The sequence below is a fragment of the Giraffa tippelskirchi genome, chromosome 2, assembly GCF_054371585.1.
Source record: "Giraffa tippelskirchi isolate mGirTip1 chromosome 2, T2T-mGirTip1v1.2.pri, whole genome shotgun sequence".
Classification (NCBI taxonomy): Eukaryota; Metazoa; Chordata; class Mammalia; order Artiodactyla; family Giraffidae; genus Giraffa; species Giraffa tippelskirchi.
The window spans coordinates 169,605,508-169,618,511 of NC_137276.1; the positions used below are offsets into that span (position 1 = coordinate 169,605,508).

Below are 13,004 nucleotides of genomic sequence, written 5' to 3' on the forward strand. Positions count from 1 at the left end.
CTGTCCTGGGGCTTTTCTGACCACCCAAAGGGTCACCGTTTTTCTAACTGATGGGCAGAGCTCCCCAAACCCAACATTTTCTCTCAGATATGTGATGCTTATTAGACTATGGTGGCCATTTCTCCTCCATACATTTTGTAAATCAATATCATTTTAGGGTCTTAGAAAGTTTTCATTACTGGCCTCCATCAAAAGCCAGTTCTTTGTTTTTGTGGATTTTCCTTATGGATTACCTAAGATGATACAAATGGAAATTTTTAAAAATCTGTTGTTTTGCAACCAAAAATGTGCTGCTTTTGGCTCTTGTCCAACTCAATCTAGTTTGGGAACTATGATTCCCCAGGAAGTGAGAAAAGCATTCCTAGCTTCCCCCTGATTGCTGGATTAGCACAACTTCCCTCAGCCTACAGCTGAATTCCAGCCCCGAGGAAGAAATGTCTTAGACAGAGTGAACTCCCAGCCCGGAACCCGTCAGAGATTGTGTCATGTGTTTGCATTAGCTGAACAAAAAGCAAGCAGGCTTTCCGGCCTTGCTCTCCGTCCTCCCCACACACCCCACCCCCGCCCCAAAGAGGCTAGTTAAAGTCTAGACAGTGTCTGCTTGGCAGTGAGCCTTTGCAGCACAATCTGCACAGTTCTGCAGCTCTGACTTCAGTTACCTCTGTTCACTCATCCCCACCCTCACCCCATTTTCTTAGTTAGCCTTAAACTGTCTCAGGGTATCGGCATGTGCCGCATATATAAGCAGCAGGTGAATGAATTTGTGAGACCATGAGGATTCAGCGGTCTTGAGAGGTTCAGAGCTGAGAAAATATCAGCAGCACTGGCTGCAGCTGTGACTGGGTTTACAGTGATCCCTGATGTGAGCCAGCTTCCAGCAAGCCTCCATTTACTGGCCAGAGATGGGCTGGAGTGAACCCAAGACGGACAGTGGCATCCAGGTAATGAGCCTTGTGCTGTCCTTGGTGGAGTGAACTTGGGCGAGTCACTGGGCCCCTCACTTATAAAATATGGGGCTTAGAGCAGGTGAGCTCTCAAACTCAGCTCTGAAATCCTATCCATATAAAAGGAGGCAGACGTTTTAGGTTGGATTGTCACAGTATTTACTTAATGGAGTTAGGATATTTGATTTGCTCTTAACTCATGGCCCAAGGAGGAGGAGTTTGAAAGAGAAGCTGGCCCGGGAATGGGAAAAGAGAACAGATAAAAGCAGAAGTCATGTTGTGTCCCTTGCTTCCTTCTGTGTGCATTGAATGAAATATAACCAGTACATCCTGTGGCACCCAGTCTTCATGCCTAGGAATTCCAATTGCTGTTTATTCTACAGAGAGGAATCACTTGATTATTCCACTTTAGAAAGTAGCTATTCTACATCACTGGGCAAGAAATTAAGGATGCTGGATCCTCTTGGGGTTGAGCAAGGAATCTTTTTTTTTTTTAATGAAAGATCTCGAAATTCCAAAATGTGCAACTTGAGCTTTTGCTGAACTTACTAAAAAAACAAAAACAAAACTTTCTTCTGATCTTCGTAAATGTTCACGGCTTACAAAAATCATTGTCTGAAAGTGTTGCACAGACCCTATTTTGTTTTCTGGAATGCATCTTGCTTTCTCACCATATTGCCTGGCCCAAGACCAGATCTTGGGTTTCCTCAACAGGAATTGATGAAGTTCCTGCCCAGGTCCCCATGCCTTCTCTCTAAATCAGTTCAGGGCTCTTGTTACAGCTGAGGGCACTGCTCTTTTGGCCTTGACCTCAGTGGTTAGATCGAGTGACTTGAGAGGGTGAACCCAGTAAGGAAGCAGAGGCCAATGCAGATGTTTCAGTCCTGCTTAATGCCTGGTGCCTTAACTGCTCTCTAGTTCCTGAATCCCACTAGACAATCTCGGTATGCTAAATTGTGTTGACTTTTGGTTCTGAAGCGGGGACCAGCCAGTGTTGTCTGTGGCTTTCCTAATAAGGCCACTTTTAGTGTCAGAATTGAATTGAAATTGGCTGTGCTCCAGGGTGGACTGTATACACAGGCACACACATAAATTTTACTGCTTAATTGACTTAAGTTTCACTACTTGGAGAATGTGACCATCTACTTATAGTTCAAATACACTCCCCTCACAAAAACAAATTCCTCTGGAAACTAATGAAGAGAAGGATATATATTACTAATTTCCCTTAATTTGATTGCTATGTTTGTTCTAGTTTGGTATTTAACTTCTGTTACACTGTCCTGATTTCTGTCTGAACCTAGGGATGTAGATCAGTACTTGTGGTTGTGAAGTTTGCTTGTTAATGAACATTAACTTAATATATGTCGTTCATTCATTCATTCCCTACCTCACTCCAAGAATAAGAAGAATGTTTTTCTTCTCAAATCCTATGGCTAGCATGTCCTACTAGTTTCCATCAGGGTTACACTAACTAGGCATATTTTCAGTTATGGAGAAGGACCCAAGTTTATAGCATAACATTTGCAACAGAGAAAAATAAAATGGATGGAGAACTTAAAATTCCTGGTGACTCACCAGCATACCTGGCTCATGTAGATGAAAAATTGACACACCAGTGTGGAATTTCTATTAGAGCAGCTAAAACTTTTGAAGCAGAATTCCAGATGCCCTCACTGAGCTCAGACTCAGACATAACCAGAGTCCCCTTCATTGTCAGGGTCCCTATCAGGAGGACCCAGGTGTGGCTTCTGGGTGGCCCGGCCCAGCTCACAAAACCTGCTTGGAAATGGAGGCAGAATTCACAAGTGCTCAGAACGTTCACCTTCACTTTCCCAAGGACATTCCCATCCTTGGGTCTTCACCATGTGCTATAATTGCAATGCTACAATTAATTGGAGCAGACTGAGGTCTACATCAGAAGCAGGAAATTCACTTGGCTTCTCCTCTGAGTCCTAAGGATCTTTCAGGAAATCTGTTCATTTGTGCTTTGTTCTCCCTACCCCTCTTCTGTCCTTGGCATTTTCTGTTTTCTTTCCTTTCTTAGCCTGTGTGGCCTTGGCCTTGCCAGCAGCCACATGCTGAGAAGCAGACTTCCTGGTTTAGCTATTTATTTTAAGGGTGAAACCTTTCACTTTATGCATTAATTGGTGTCTGTATCATGTTCAACAAAAGAGTAATTTTCTGCATGCACCAAGGGCTGGCTAATGATCAAAGAAAACCCCAGCACAAGGATATCCACTTCAGGTGTGAGTTCGTTTGGGGTTTCTCAATTTCCTTTCCTGGGGGATGTCTAGAAGGAAGAATGGGATTGGGAAGTGTTTTGAGCAGAGGCCAGACATTCAAGTCTTTGCTAAATGTCGGGTATAATAAATTCAGTACTCACTGCAGACTTATTTTTTAATAAAACTTGCTCAGCTATTTGTAGACCATATTGTTTAAATAATAGTTTCAAAGTTAACAGTTTTCTCTCTGAGAAATACAATTGGAAAAGAGTCTCTGTTTTTCTTTGTCTTCTATGAAAAAACGTGTTAAATATAACCTGGATGATAATAAACTGTATTATTTTTGTTATATACCCTATCTAGGCATGCTCTCTCTCTTTTTTTTTTTACATAAAAATAAAGAAACCATGAAGGTGATATGAAATCCTGTAAGAAAAACCAATGCTTGAGGTTTATTAACCCCACTGTTTGGTCATTTGACAGCTAAGATAATTGCATTTTCCCTCTAAATTCCTTTTACACATTTGATTAAACAGCAGGCTCTTCATTTCCTGCTTAAGTTGCTTCATTGAATTGCTGTGTGGATTGGAGAGCAAGTTGGGTTCCTCCCCAGGGGCTATATTTCAGCTGGTGATTGACTTATGTTTCTGGGTAGTGTTATCATTATTTTGCCCAGTGTAAATGGCATTGTCAGGTAGTGACCATAGTTACTCATGTTACAGTGGCCTAGAATGCAAAGACCTTCTCATTCCCCAGTGACTTGTTTAATTCTGGGAAAGTCTTCTCTCTGTTCAGTGGTGAAATGAGTGCACACACACAAGTGTGTGGAGAGCGGGGGGAGGGTGGTGAGGGTTGCTCCCAGGCAGCTGAGGACTATTATGGGCTCTAGATTACCAATCTGTGGATTTAGATGTGGCAACAGCCATATTTGGAAAGCCATGGCATTCTCTTTGAGGGAGAGACAAAGGATTCTAAAGCCAAGGGTATTGAAAGCATGAGAATTGTCCTAAAACAGTTTCTTGTTTAGAAATGGGTAGAGTAAATAGGAAGAAGGAAAATAGTGATGGGGAAGACTACAGGAAGAGGAAGGAAGCGGTGGTGGGGGTGGGAAACTCTTACTGTTGGCTGTAGTTGGGTAAGTAAATGAAGCAGAGGTGATAAAATGAAGAATATCTGGTCTTTATCATGAATGCTTTGTGAGGAAATACTGTGAGTGAGCACTGTTGATACATATGACCCAAAAAGAAAGGTGACTCTTTTTGCTAGATGGATGTATGGTCTCATCACAACAGCAAATGATAACACACAAGCTGTAAATTAAAACAGCACCTGTATATAGTGCGTATAGCAAGGGAGATAATGATATAAAGTACCTTACATAAGGTAAGTGCTCAATAAATAGTAGCTGCTATTCTTCTTTCTGTTGTTTGAATTCCAGGGGAGAGTAGAACTACAGGGAGAGACATACAGAGCCTAAACCCATGTTTCTCAAACTGAGTACTGAGTGATGTTAATATTATGTGCTAGGATAAAAGGGTTTTTTGTTGCAAGACTTCAGAGCCTTATAATATTCATATGTATTATTTATTTTCCTCTCTAAAAGAAAAGTAAGCAATGTTTTCCATACATTTCACCACATAAAGGTATTTCAAAAAATACCATAAATATTTAAAGACTAGTGGAACAGTTTGGAAACGTGGGTCAATTCCAGACAGATTTCCACAAGCAGAGTCTGTTTATATCTGACCCCAGGCTCTCAGTGAGCTTGCTGAACTCACTTCCTAAACTAATTCAGTTTTATGAAGAGGGCATGGGGCTCATCTGGATCCTAAGGTCAGTCCAACAGATTCTTCTGAGCCTGACTATAGACTTGACCATTGGCATGGCCATGTCTATACCTACCTAGAACTGGCTGGCTTTTGTTTTTTTTTAATCAGCTTGAAGTATCCAGGTGTCTTCTTTTTTATTTTTCACTTTACCCATCCATACCCAGTCAGTCCATCAGCAGATTTTCTCAGCTCTTTTATCTGAATCTATTACCTCTCCATTGACTGTTCTGTCTCCATCACCACCACCTTAGTCCATGCTACCATCGTTTTGTACTTGGACTATTGCAGTAATATCCTAGCTGCTCTTTTTGCCCTCTAAGCTTTCTCCATCTGCTTCTCTGCACAAAAACCTGAATCATCTTCATAAAGCACATACACTCATGGCACTCTTTTATGTAAAACCCTCTAGTAGCCTTCGTCTCATTAAGAATAAAATGTCAACTTCTTGCCAGCACCTCCAGGGCCCTACATGCTCCAGCCCTCATTTGCTTTTCCCAGCTCACTTCTCACTGCTCTCCCTGTTGGGCCCTGTGTCACAGCCACACTGGGCTTTCTCTTGTTCCAGGAACATGACCAATTCCACCCTGCTTCAGAACCTTCACACTTTTCTTCTCTCTGTCTGAACTGCTCCATTCATCCTTCAGATCTCAGCTCAAGAGAATGGTTCCTAACACTGGATCTAAGTGGTGCCCTCTCTCCAGATTGCACTGTCAGACATGCTCTATATTCTTGTAAACATTCATCACAGTCCAAAATGATCTTGTTATTTATGTTTATTCACTGTCCTCCCTCTAGAATATGTACTCTTCAGGACAGAGCCCTTCTCTTTTTCCTTCACCAGTGAATCGCGGGCACTTAGAACCGAGCTTAGCATATATAGTAGGTGCTCAGTCATCTCTGTGCCAGATTCTGCAAGAATATTGTGCACCTGGGAAGGTGGTTGATAGCATGTGCCATCGATACTTTGCTTAACTTTGGACTTGGTAGTAATGCTGGGCTTACTTAGTCTGAAACCCGATTCTCTAAGCTCCAAGTAAAGTTGGAATTTACACAGACACTAGCTGAATAGTAAATATTTTTATTCTTTTTCTCCATGATCAGCAATTCTGACTTAACTGGACATCATTCCTAGAGTAAGCAAATGTCCCAAAGGAATGTAAAATAAAGCATTATATTTCTGTTATTGGTGATACTTTGCCCCAAAGCCTCTGGTCAGTCTGTCTTCTGACCTCACCATTTGCTGAGACCTTTACTTTCTGGGATCCTAAAGCTTTTGTTCTTTCTTCTGTTTCATTTGAAGCTATTCAAATAAGAAGCTATTCACTGGGGACCTATGATGTCCCCAGTGTGGATAAAACAATATTTCTGGACTTACACATTAAATCTCGGAGAAGTCTTGTATCCTTGGGAAAGCTCCGGCAGAGGCACAGTCATCAGTAGTGAGTGGAGACCCAGGGAACAGACCACCTCCATTTATCTGCAGTCTTACTCTCTGTAAGCTCTCCGGATGACCCACAAACCAAGTTCTTGACTTCCACAATGTCTTGCTCTACTTTTCAATGGAGCAAGTTTTATGTGTGGCATTTCTCTAGTGGTTAGTCAGTTAAAAATGAAGGAGAACAGAGCTTTAAGAAGTATAGTCCCATATAATACTTGGGAATGTTTTTACTGCAAATGATAATCTGTGTGTAGCTACTAAACTAGTGGGTTTTGGGATAGAGTTTCTAATACAGTCCTTGGGGGAAACAAAATGAACAGAAAAGGAGGTCTTTGTGCATTGCTGGTGTAGCTTAAAGGTCTCACAGGATTTTAATCTGCAAAAATAGGGAGTTTCACTGCAGGAGCAGGAAACCTGACAGATTCTCACTGGTGGGCCTACTGTCAGCTGAGACCTGACCAGCAGAAGTAGGCTTTACAGCTCCTTCCCCTTGAGCTGTGACTTCCCAACTGTTCCAAGGAAAGAATGCAAGGCAGGAAAGTCTCAAGAAGAATAGAATGTGCATGTTTTCATTGACTTTAATCTCAAGGCACTAGAAGTGTGTGTGTGTGTGTGAGTGAGAGAGGGAGAGATTATTGAAAGCTGACAGCAACAGAGTAAGTCTATCTGTCAAGCGGAAAAAATGAAAAAGAGTTTTGAGACATATCTACGTCACTGTGAAAGTTGTCCATGCGCTTCTATGCCAAAACAAAAAGTATCTTTAAGTAATTAAGAGAAGGCTCAAAATACGTAGTTTAATTAGCCCCTTATTTTTTCATGAAATAAGCCATACAAAGTCCTAAAATAGGAGGTAACAAGCATTTTATCTTATAGAGGAGACCAGAAGAGTGAAGTGACTTGTCCACAGGCACTGAAAGCGGAGTCAGAATTAGGCGTAAGTGCCCGTGATGCCTATTCATTTTCAAAGGACTAGGTATTTCAGTTTCCTAGTCCCAGAGGCAGCCAGCACGCTGCCTTCCCTATGTTATCAGATAATATCTGTCGACTTCAGTTATGTTCTAAAACATTCCCAGGTAAAGTCTTAATTTTTCTATCTAAATTCTCCTCCCTGATTTAGCTCTCAGTAATGTATCAAAACTTGGAACTTAGTGTTTAGAGCTGTGCTGTTCAGTAGAAAAAGCCACTGGCCGCAAGTGCCCCTTGAGCACTTGAAATGTGGCCAGTCCCATTAAGATGTGCTGTGAATATAAAATATATGCTGGATTTCAAAGACTTAGTATGGAAAAAGAGTGTAAAATGTCTCAGTAATATTGATCACGTGCTGAAATGGTCATCTTTTGGCTATATTGGTTTAAATAAAACAAATTCTTATAATTTCATAGTCAAAATAATTTTATCTATTATTTTTGATTTTTAAAATATGGCTACTAGAAAATTTTAACTCATTTGTGAGACTGGTGTCTCACTGCACTCACAGCTCTGCTCCAGACAATTGTCACTTCACCAGATGTTGCATTTAGCCACACAGTGTCTTGAATTTGCTCTTGTTAGCTTATATTTTTCTGTTATTTAAAACCCTTATGTATTTATGCCCCATCTCCTCATCCAAACTGTCAGCAGCTGAGGAACATAGACTATGCTTTATTGTTCCTTTAGTCCCCAGCATCTAGCATGATGTTTGGTATTTTGTTGCTTGCTTGTCCCATATTTTGCTGACTTTCTCCAAAATAGGTTTTTGTCCAATTCCACTTTGGACAATGATAAGGAAATGCAGATTAAATTGTGTTTGGAGTGTAGCTTTTTTTCAAAAGGATTGATTTTATGTAATTCTTAATTTGTTCCAGAGAGATTAACATTCCTCTAAACTGGACTGTTAAAACCCAGGAGACATGCAGTAGGTGCTGGAACTTCCTCACACTCCTGCCCAGCGGAGAGCAACAGTGTTAATTGATGGTTAAGGATTGTAAATTGGCACCCAAAATTCTTGGGGAAGCTCCACATTAAACTCAGAGATTTGTGCCCCGTTTTCCAGTATCTGTCTGGGTATAGGTCCAGGTAAATAAAACTCATTAGCCCTAGTGGCTCCCAACCCTGAAGCAGAGTTGAAGGAAGAGGGATAACCACCAGCCATGGTTGCTAAGTAACTGCCAGGAACTCTGACTAGATTGCTGTGATTCCCAGAGCCCCCGAGAAAATACCAGGGGATGCACCCTGGGTGGGCCTTACCCTTTAAACATCCTACAATTTTGTGACTGAGGTTGTGGCTGAACCACATGCTCATAATTTCTAGGCTGGCTATATTGTACCTAAAATACAGTCATTTCTTCTGGTTCCCTGGGAGAGTCTGACCTTTCCCTGGGTTTTGTGACCACAGGGTCCCTGAGCCACTTTGGTTCTTTGGTTTGGTTGTTAAGGAATGTGTAAGAAAGCACCTCTGGAAACCTCTCTTCAGGGGAGATTTATTAGGTCTCACTGCTGTGGAATGATCCTCCTCCGTTGACCATATTATTGCTGTATATTCATTGAGAACCAGCTCCTTTTGGCAATGATGTATTAAATGGGTGTCTCTTTAGAGAAGTAGTTAGAAGGATTTGTAATGACAAGGATTCTGAAGTAAAAGTGGTCTCATCTGCCTGGGTTCCCCAGCTTTGCAGCAGCAGACCCCCATGAATGTAGCAGTTGAATCAAGGGAGATGAAAGCTGCAAGAGGCAGTTCATGCCTAAAGCAGTACTTTCTTTGGGTTTTTCATTTTTCCTAGATTATGCCCTAGGAAAATTGAGTCCCCACATCTATAGGTGGATTTTTAGGGTCTCATAGACACCAGGTAAGAATTCCCACATCATAAAATGGAAATAAACATTTTCCACTTAAACAGCCTATCAATTAAGGTGACCATGTGTCACAAGTATATCTGTTTGAAAGTTCCCCTTTCTACTCTCAGATATGTTCCAGTTTGACTGATAAAATACACTGTTTGTTGTCCTACTGTGAACAAATGTACCGCTTCCCCGCTCAAGCTCACATGCCCCTACTTGCCCTCAGCAGTTATCCAGCATCCCCCTCACAGAGGAACTGGGCTCCTTAGTGATATATAACTTAAGCCTGCAGCTTCCTTCACTGATCCTCAGACTCACATTCAGAAAGCTCCTAGGGCCAGAGACTACCCAGAGGACATTATCACCTGCACAAACTCTCCTCCAAGAATCGACTTTCTCTGGGTGCCATCTGAATGGAGCCCTTCATTGGCATTTGGAATTGCTCTGAGTGTGTATCTGGGTAGTGGGAAGTGAGGATGAGGAGAAACTGGTTGGGAAGGGTCCTCAAGAGTCTGGGAGTGGGTAGGACAGAGAAACAGACCCTGCTTGTAGAGCCTGAGGGTGATTGCTACCCACCTCGGGCATTTCCTTGGAACACTGTATTCCTCGGACTCCAGGTTTCCCCCCTACTCCCTCCACTCCAGGGGCTGGCAGTTGCCATGGCAACACAATGTCTAAGAACTTCTAATTACATCTGTCTGTTTCTCCTGGAACCATACTGAGCCACACATATGGAGACTTCATTTAACCCAGAGTTTCTTGCTGGGTTTTAACCCCTTCTTCATTCCTTATACTGGAGAATAATCGCCAGTATCTGGAAACTTGACAAGTACTTTTCAGCTGCACTGCCCCGAAAGATTCCCAGGGCTTTGTCTATGTCTTTATAAAGAGAAGACTCACACTGCTCTGCTATGCTGGGTCTCTGGGTCTCTCTGTTCTATTTTGTTCCAGTCAGCTCTGAATTCTGTACTTTCCCCCCACCCTATTTCCCCCTCCATTCTGTCAGATTGTCTCAGCATTTGGTTGGACATCACAGTTCCTTTTAAGGTGCTCAAACCCCAGGGGAAATAAATCACTTGGGCATAGCTAAGCCTTTGCCCTTCTCTGGCAACTCACATATCAGGGTCTTCCAACCCACTGCTGGGTCAGCCTAGTAGATGAGCCAGAGGGGAGTGGCTGGAGACATTCTGGGGCTGGAGGAGGGGTAGAGTAAGGCAAGAGGCATCTCTTTCTCATCTAGGGAGAGACTGACCATCTTGCCTTCCTTCTGCCTCATAGAGCAGTATTGGGGTGGGGTTCCTGAGAAGAGGTAACACAAAACAACTGCCTTGATAATAAGCCCATTTTCACAATTTTTCTTGGCTTCCTCTCATGTGCTGCTCTTCATCTTCTCCATTTTTGCCCCGTTGTGGGGCTGTTCTTGGGCGGCATGTACCCTGTACTCTGACACTGAATTTTGCCTTCCTCTGAGGGACCTCACATTCTCACATTACCTCATCTCCCACACCCCTTCCCTCCACCAAAATTCTCATTCCCTCAGCATGTCAGCTAGGTTATACATTAACTGTGAACAAAGGGCATGACCAAAAGCCATTTCAGTCCTGTAGTGTTCTCCTGTCCACTTCATCAACAAACACACACCCCAGTGTCTTTCTGTGGGTCTAAGATAATCTCTAGTTGGTGAAATTCCAAGCTAACTGTTTATGGCCTGGTAGAGAAAAGACTGGGGTCTTGAGGCTATTCCTCCAAAAGACTGGTCTTAGAAGGGGGCAGCCCTAGGAGAGGAACTGGCATAGGAGCTTTCTGCCCCTGTTCCAAGTCCTTAGGGAGGTGGGGTTCAGTCCCCCTTTCCTACTTTCAACAAAGGTTGATTGAGTGTCACAGGATACTATACCAGGACCTATGACAGAACTTTAAGCATAATCCTTGTCGTTTAGGAACTTTTAGTTCAGATAGGAAGACAAAATCTACACAATCAGTTTTTTAAAAGTGATCAAAAGGAGTTCATAAAGACAGGAATGAACATTCAGAGAAGGAAGAAGGAATTCATACCAACCAAAAGGAAAAAGTCACTGAAGATGGAGTGGTGTATAATAACTTGAGCTAAGCCTTGAAGAACAGAAGAATTGGGGCAATTCAGATGATAAATCAGACTTCCCAGATGGTAACATTACTTTTTTAGCTGGTCTTGTGGGACATTCTCTACCCATCTGAAAATTAAAGAAGCAGCTAACAATGCCTTATGTGTTGACATTTTAGAAGAGTAATGAGTTCTCACTTCAAAATGTAGAGCCTCAGAAACCCCATCCCCTTTATTTTAGTCTACTGTGGCCACCTGCTCTACTCACAGACACCTCCTGAAGTGCCTGTAGCCAGATGACCTGAGAAATGAGGATTCCTGGAGGTGAGAAGGCCAAGTAAACAGTGAAGTCACCCAGGAGAGAGGAAGAAAACTGAGCCACGTGCCAGAGATCTGGTTAAATGTGGTCAAGTAGATGACAGTGTTGGCACTGGTGCCAAGTCATGTGAACCACCTTGGAGAATAGTGGCTTATCTTTCAGTTTTAGGGGCAGACATGTGCAATTTGGGATGCTGGAAAGGGGACACGGTTCAGGGAAGGTAACCCAAGTTCTCTGCCACAGTGGATTCCTTTCTTAGGAGTGTTCTGATATCAGGTGGTGTTTTAGTTGCTAAGTTGTGTCCAACTCTTGTGACCCCATGGACTGTAGCCTGCCAGGTTCCTCTGTCTATGGGATTCTCCAGGCAAGAATACTGGAGTGGGTTGCTATTTCCTTCTCCAGGGGATCTTCCCGACCCAGGAATTGAACCCAGGTCTCCTGCATTGCAAGCAGATTCTTTACTGACAGCTATGAGGGAAGCCCTCCTGATGTCATGAGCTACCTAAATTCAGAAGAGCCCAGGTCAAAAGAGCTAGAGCTCTCAGTCTGTATCCGTATCTCTTCTGCCTTCCACCAGAGCAGAGGAATAAATCCTATATTCCACTCAGAAGTCCAAAGAATGTGAATTCTATGTGGTTCGGGGCTTGGGAAGCCTGAGGAGGTGGAGGGCTGGCTTGCTTGGGATGAAGTGCCCGGAATGTGTGGGGATGTTGGTCCAGATGTGGCCAGCACTGCAGGGGACACTTCTAAAACTGGCTCTCGGAACTCTCCCTGAGCTGCCCTAGAGCTATCTCCCCTCTTTAGTTGAGGGAGTTGGGATTTAGGTGTGTGGGTTTTTTTTTTTTTTTTTTAACTTTTAATCAACCATTTTCCTTGAACTACATGTGGAAATAATTAGAGCATGAATGCTGAGTAAATGTGAGTCCTGGCAGTCCCAGACATACTTCAGTGACAGGTTCTTGGCAGGAATGAAGAATTGTGAATCTCATGTGAATTTCCTTTAGCCATTCTCTCCCTTCTTTTCTTCCCTTTTTCTCTTGCAAGGCAAACACAAATAGAATAAAAACATTATTAATGGCATTCTAGGGGAGTAGAGGGTTCCAACCAGTTAACTAAGAGTGAAACCAGGCCCCTCAATTGGGGTCCCATTACTGCTCCCCTGATTTCCTCTGCCATGATCCAGGAGGGAATGCAAAAGCATTGCTTATGAAAATCCTTTGACAATGAAAGCTAACGTTAATTCCCCCACCAAAGCCCAGCAAAAACCCTGAAACCCTCACGAGAGTTTATATATAACCACTATCTTTAGTTTGGACACTTAGATTAGTTTCCTTGGGAGATTGAAGTTTGAT

At 42.7% G+C, this 13,004-nt stretch overlaps 1 protein-coding gene across 4 annotated transcripts in view; it reads left to right on the top strand.

Annotated features, from left to right (window-relative positions):
- The window catches only part of FSTL1 (follistatin like 1), a 53,285-nt gene that overhangs the window by 11,726 nt on the left and 28,555 nt on the right, over nt 1-13,004 (top strand). The gene's annotated exons all lie outside the window — the stretch shown is intronic.